The sequence below is a fragment of the Nicotiana attenuata genome, chromosome 7 (assembly GCF_001879085.1).
Source record: "Nicotiana attenuata strain UT chromosome 7, NIATTr2, whole genome shotgun sequence".
NCBI lineage: Eukaryota > Viridiplantae > Streptophyta > Magnoliopsida > Solanales > Solanaceae > Nicotiana > Nicotiana attenuata.
In genome coordinates, this window is record NC_031995.1 from 68,657,990 (window position 1) to 68,665,656 (window position 7,667).

The window sequence follows — 7,667 nt, forward strand, 5'->3', positions numbered from 1 at the left end:
TTTCCTCTTTTAATGAGTAGTTATGGTAAATGATGTTTGGCTATAATTCCATATTTTTAGTACATTACTTATCTTACATTTTCGGTGCTTTAATGCTAAACCATATTATATTTGTACTTAATTGAGTTTATTTTATTTGTAGTTACGTTTGAAAACAAAATTTGGAGCAAAGTAAATATTTAATGTGTATTTTATGCACTGATAACAAGGGGCCTTTGATTATTTGATGACAAAAAAATAACAAATGAGGAAGAAAAAAGACAAATGAAACAAAATACAAATAAGTGACCAAGAAAGAATTGAAAACTAAGAAGAAAGACAAAAACGTGAAAGGAATGGAAAGTTAGATACAAATCAGAATGAAGAATGAAGCAGCGAAGAATCAAAAGCAAAGCAGCATCAAGCAAGCTTGCTCACGCTATAGCATGCGACGCGAGGTTCATAGCGCGCGTTTGAGCGTGCGCAGCGAGGGTTACCGCCGGACCAAGCGCGCTACAGAGCTTGCAAGGCGAGGTACTTAGCTCGCGACAGAGCTGGCGTCGCACAGTGTATAGCGAGGTGGACCAGGCGTTTTGCCTCGCGAGACGAGGCCTGTAGCGAGGGTGTTCCGTGTTTTGAAAGCCTATTTTGTCTCCTATTTGGTTTGGGACTTGGTCATTTCGTTTAGGCCTCTTCTCTACACATATAAATAGTCATTAAACACCATTTTTAAGGAAGTTTTGGCGACCGGAGGCAACAACATCACGTGGACAACTTTTGAAGGAGAAAATCATCGAGTTCTTTATTCCTTCATCTTTTCTTTTTGTAATTTGTTTATGCAAAATACTTGGGAAATTGTTACTACGAACATGAGTGGTTAAGAAGCCTAATATTCTGGGGTCATGGGTGCTACACGAATGTGATGTTTGAAGTTTAATTTGACGAGTTTGAGTTTATCATATTGGGTTGTTTATTCAATTCCGTTTTTAATTATTTTGTTGAGTAGCTAACAATGAAATACTATCTACGAATCTAGAGTTGAACTCGAAAGTGGGAATTCTAGATTGCATGTAGAATTAAATAGAGCAAGCTAAGTTCTTGAAACTGGGCATCGGGGGACGGTTTCGCAATTAGGATAGACATATACCTAGTTGTCTTGCTTGGTTGAAGTACAGGAATCGTAAATGCATTCTTGTGAATATTAATTCCATAGACATATAGGCATTAAGTTAGCTTGAATAGGCGAGTAAGAACTCGACAGATTCTTATGAGTAACATCAACCCTGTCAATCAACAATCCAGATAAATCAATTAGTCATTTTAAGCCAAGAATGCAACATGATTGTTAGCTAACCTGTGACCCTGGAATATCATCTCCTCTTGATTGTTATCCGAAATTGCTTAAGCGTTGTGGTTGATTTCTAGTTATTTTCATTGCTTGATAGTTTTAGGTAGTAAATCAGTCAATTATATATTTTGTGAGAAATCTCTTGAATCGATAAGTTTATTGAGTTTGAATAGTCAAAAGTTAATCATAATTCTTCGTGGAAAACGATACTGTACTCACTACTCTATTACTTGACGACCACGTATACTTGCGTGAGTGTGTTTGGTCGCAACAGTTAATAGTTCCTGTTTTTCCCCATTCTTTCATGTTTCCCATTTTTTCCTTCTACTAGGTTTAAGGTACGCGTGATTGCACGTGTATTAAAGATTTTAAAAATCACGTAAATATAATAAGTAGTTATGGTTAATAGTTCAAATTATCTATAATAAAATTTGAACTAATTTTGAACTCCTAAGTACTAGGGCTTTCTACATACTTTAAATAAAGAAATATGTATAAGCAAAATTTTGTATGGATTGGTGTTTCGTTATTTTATAATACTAATATATAAATAAATAAAATCATGTACATTTTATGATAGTCATAGATAAAAGAAATATAAGCATGTTACTAATATTAAACTAATATGTAATTTAATCTGATAATAAATATCATTACAGAGAGTTACTGTTAAATAAATATAAGCCCTTGATCACAACCAGATGTTTTACATTGGTCGGAATGCTTATGGCGTGGACGGTTTTCACAATATGGCTTGCGGCGGTGGCAGATTCGTAATTAGTTATCCTCTCGTCGGAAAAGTGTACTAAATATGTTATTAATATGCAAAAATAACATATGTAGATAATAAATAAAAACATGATACTACCTGAATTGAATACTGCGTTAGCTCATGTGGTTAAGTGCATCTTTTGCTTTTCTTAGGTCGTGGGTACAAACCCACCAGCAGCAGACGTTTTTTATTTTAAGAATTTTGTGCCCTATCTATTAAAAGATTACTCTTATATTAACTTCTAGGATGCTAGTCCATTGTTAGTTGTCATGTTTTTTTTGTGCGTCGAGGTTGTTTAAGAACAATTTGCAAAATCAAGTGAATGATAAGGTTTTGAGTAATTATTTGATGCTTTTATAGAAAAAAAGAGGTATATGGAAATAATTTTTAATGAGGATACTAAATAGAACTAAAAAAATGACGAATTCAGCTTAAAAAAATAAATACTCATCGAGGAGAGTTGTATTAATAGTTTTTTTAATATGATTCGAATTGTATTTTTTAATTTATTTATTTTCTTAAATATCGACACCGCTTAAGAATAATTCTGCCTACGCCCCTGATTACTGGTAAGGCTCTGATCAGAGATCGTTTGCTGTGTGGCTGAGCTTGGCGTTCCTCTCACGAAAGAACTAGGGTTCCATTAGGTGTGTGAACCCAACCTGAATCCAAGATTCTTTTTTTTTTCAGTCCCTCCCTAGGAGTTCCCAACTTTGCTCCTTTGATGACTCAACCCGCAACTTTGGGTTGGAAGTAAAGGGTGCTATCACTTGAGCAACGCTCTCTTGTTGAATCTAAGATTTTTCTTTACATCACTAGGAAAATTTTAAAAACTATTCTATGCATTGGGATTTGCTGTCACATCCATATGATATTATTAGTACTATTTTGGAGAGTTAAAAGTGCTCTAATTTCTTCGATAATTATGATTTTATCAAGCATTTCTTAACATTTTTAATTCTAAATTTATACTGTTAAATAATCATCTTTATTGTAAAATATAAATGTTGTTAAAAAGTCACTAATAATAAGCGATTAGTACCCTCTTCTTATGCGCGTTTTATTCATTACGAAAGGAAAAGAGCAATATTTTATTTTTACATAGAAACTAAATTTTTTGCTTAATGTGTTTGTTTAAGATGGATATACGAGGAATCCCACGAGGGCTTTTGGCAGCACATCTGTTTAACCAAAAATTAGGTTTTAGGTCAAAGTTTGAATTTAGAAGAACTCGGGTTACTGATAATCGGAAAAGTGTATAAGAAAGAGATTTTGAATGATATAATCAGAAAGCAAATAAAACAAAGTATATTCCAGTCGTGTTTTTCATGTGTCCTACAGGTGTTGTAACTTCCTCTTTTTATAGTTAATTTTTAAGAGAAAGTGTAATGCCTTTGCTTTAATGAGGCAATTACGAGCAATAAATTATATTGAAGGAAACGTTACTCAATCATTCATATTAAATACAAATTCTCTAACGTATTTGGCATTTAATGCTGAATTTGGACTCTTTTTCGCTATCAGATTCATGTCTCCAATTCCTTCTGATCTTCGAACTTTAAATGACTCGAACAGGTACGAGTCTCGTTTCATTTGAATAATAGCTCGTGCCTTTAAGTATCTTCTCTCCCGCGTCTGTTGTTGCTCGTGTCTTCTAACTGATTACCACGTTTTGACTATTTGACCTGTCCACGTGTCATGACACGTCACCTTCAATATTTAAATTCAGTTTTTTTCCAATACAGATAGTCCCCCCACTTTTCATTTATTTATCAATTAAATATTTGGGAAGTGGATCTTTCATTAAAAAGGGAATTTTTGCCATAATCAATGCTATGACAGTACTAACGCTTCTGTTGTCTTTTCTATTTAATGCACTGCATACGTGTTACCCTCTCATTAGCTTTGCAATTTTTGCAGCCTTTTAGGCTTCTTCAACTCCTCCATTCACGAAGTGATAGTTGCCTTTATTATAGGCTTTCCATCATTACACTTTTTAATCTTTGACGGTCACTTTTATATAAACTTAACCCTTCTTCCACAAATTTTTACCACAGTCGCCCATCAGTATAAATTCAATTTTTTCTTTCACCTTTTACCACATAAAACTTTTTCCTTGAACTCTCGAATTGTGCGAATCTCTGTTTACTTCTTTCTCTTCTTCATCATGTCTTCTTCGAACCCTAACCCTAAGAGAGTTCCTATCTTAGACAATTTTCCCAATGCTCCTGTCAGACATAGAAGAGGTGGGAGACTTCGTAGTTTAGGATCCTCTCGTGGTGGTGGTTCTGCCATGCCTTCTCCTAGCCCTGGTTCTTCCTCTAGAACTAGAGGTTCTTTTTCTCAAAAATCATCTTCTAAGAGCAAGGAGGCCTCTGAACCAATACAGGAACCTTTGGTAGAAGAAATAGTTCCTAACGATTTATCTTTTCAGCATGATAGACAATCACCTCAGACCCAAATTTCTGGTTTAGATCGAGTTGATGTTTATCCCACTATGATTACAGAGATTTTAGCTCCCATAGTTCGCAAAGATTGTTACTGGAGTAATGATTTTCCCATTGTAATCCCCAATCCAAATCAGAGGATTACTTCATATATGACTAGATTCTCTTTCGTTTACACATACCCTTTTACTCTTGGGTTTAAACCAGCTATTGGCCCAGTAATTCTCGATATCTGTTGTTTCTTCAAAGTTTGTCTAGCATAGGTTGGCCCGCTTGTATGGAGGGATGTTGCTTGTTTAAGGCATCTGGCCAATTTAGCAAACGTTGATTTCTCCTTCTCTCACCTAATTCATCTATACTCCTTTAGACTTTTCCATAATGGAGTTTTTACCTTAGTGGCTAGGAGTAAGAGAGTTTTGGTAAGCCCCGAAGATGATAAGGATCGTGGCTGGTATGCCCGTTTTGTTGCTGCTCCCACAGTTGGTTTAGTGGGTGAACAAAACGTTCCCTTCCCTGAGAAGTGGAATTTTGCACGCAAGTCTTTCATCTTTCCCGTACCTCTTTCTTTTGAGTTTACAAATTTCTTTAATTTTGTTTCTCTTTTCTTTTTTTCTTTAGCAACCATGGGAGTTTTTGAGAACATTCCCAATTTTTGTGGTTGGGTAAATTGTTGAAGATTGCTCCTGTGGAAGCTAGGACTTGGAAATTTATTTCTAATCGTCATGGTTAGAAAGTAAAGACTCACGGTATGAGTTTTTGTCTTTCTCGTATGTAAGATATTTCTCTTTATTGCCTTAACTTTCAATTTTCTCTTTGTCAGGTTTCGCCATTCGAGGTGTTACTGCTGAAGCAGTTGCAGCATCTCATTTAGGAACCCAACTTTCTTTAGAAAGTGCTCAGGATATTCTTTTGAAAAGAAAAACCGCAGATGATGATAGCTCCGATGAAGAAGAGGAGGGTGGTTCCTTGGTGAAAAGGCCAAGAGTTCGGAGACGTATCTTCTCTGATGAAGCTGAAGTTTCACATTATCTTTCTCCAACCGGGCCTGTTAATCTCGTCTCTGACGATGATGTTGCTACCCTTCCTGATACTCATGAATCGATTAACCAGCTTTTCGTTAGTGATTTTGAGAGTGGTGAGTTAGGACCCGTTTTGGATGAACCTCCCCTATCTTCTTCTTCAACTCCCATACCTTTAGTTCCCTCCCTTCCTTCTTCTGCCGCGCCTTTAGTTCCTTCCGTATCTGCTCCGACTTCTTCTTCACCTCCCGTTGTTGTTTTCACATCTTCTACCGCTCCTTCTTCTACTGTTCACAATGTAGAAGCGGGTTCTACAAGCAAAAGGATTGCTATGAGGAGCGTGACTATTGAAGTGCCTGCTAACAATAACCTTTTGAGGAAATCCGGTCAGGCGGATGTTTGGCTTGAACCCTTAATAGGCCCGATTGAGAAAGAAAAAATGAATAGCCACAGCTGCCTGACTTTGATGAATGACATAGTTCATTCTTCTTTGAAGGTATGCCCCTTCTTTCCTTAATTTTACCAACATTCTTCTAAAATTCTAATTTTTCTTTCCTTATCATTTTCAGGCCAACCTTATTGGTACAGAACTGATGAGCAGGATTTCTTTATTAGAGAAGGTGGCACGTGACTCTGAAGAGGCTGTTCTTGATTCAGAGAGGGAAGCTCGTGACTTTCAGTTGGAAGCAGCTAATTGGAAGGACCAATTTGATAGTGCTCAAATAACAATAGAAGATTTACAAGAGAGCAGGAATAACCTGGAACAGCAGGTGAGAGCATTAACTTCAGAGCTTGCGATTGTTAAGGCTTCTTCAAGTCAGGCTGAGAAAGAAATAGAGCATCTCGAGTCTTCTTTCTCAGAACAATTATCTAAATCAAGTGAAGAGATTAGAGAGCCGAAAGCTCTTTTAAGCCAAAAAGAAGTTTATGCTGGAGACTTGATGCAGAATTTGACTCAAACCCAAGAAAATCTGCGAACTTCTGAAGACCAGGTGAAGGCCTTAGAAAGATCTCATGCCTCTCTCCAAGCCTCTTATAACTCAGCTCTGAATGAAAATGAGAGTCTCAAAAATGAAATTGCTGCTTGGAAAAAAGATTATGAGCTTCTTGAAGATAAGGCTGTAGTTGATGTAAGCTGGGCTTTTCTGAACTCCCGACGTGATGCCTTAGTTGAAGCCAGCCAAGAAAACTTTAATCTGGAGTCGGAGTTAGCTAAGGTGATGGAAACTATTGAAAAAGCTCAACAACCATTGGACTTCCCTTCTCCCGCGATTGAAGTTTCCGAAGCTGAAGCTACCGGAGTCGATGTTCCCGTGACCGCTGCACCCTCTTCAAGCTCAATCATGTCCCTTACTGCAAGTCAAGTTGAAACTTCATCTATTGAGACTCCAGTGGTTGGATATCAACCCACTTCCGTTGGTGATGCTGTTCCAGTTGAGCACGCTGATGATCCTCCTTCAAACCTTTCCTCTCAGTAAAAATTTATATCAATTTTTGAATTCCTTTTTGCAGGTACCTACTTGGAAAACAGTATTTAAAGCTTTTGGGTTCATTTGAGAGTTTTTGTATTCAAACCCTTGGCTACTATTTGAGGGTTGATTTTTGGAAATACAAGTCCCCAAGTCTTGTTATGGGGCATTTAGTATAAACAATTTGATGACTAAGTTTATACTTAGTCTTTAGTTTTACATATTAGGAAGTTTTTATTTATCATTGCACTTCCGTATGTTCTATCCTTGCCTTTTTATTTTTAAGGACTTAAAGAATAGTCTGCATTTTTGTTCTTTGAAAAATGCTTCTATTATTCCCATGACTAAATAACATGAGTTTTATAAAAGAGGGCCCTTTTATATTTTGACACTTAACGAAGAAGACGTCTCAATTTCATAATGGTGTAATCATACGATAAAAGAAATAGGAACACACATGTTTTTTGTAATAACTTTGACAAGTTTTTATTTCGGAACTTTGACAAGTTTTGAGTAATACTTTACATGTATTTGAACTACATCTAAAACTTTCTCGCAACTGTTTTCCTTGTAACAGATTTATACAAAAGAAGAACAATAGATACGGGGTTTTTCCTTATAACCCGTTTTAGT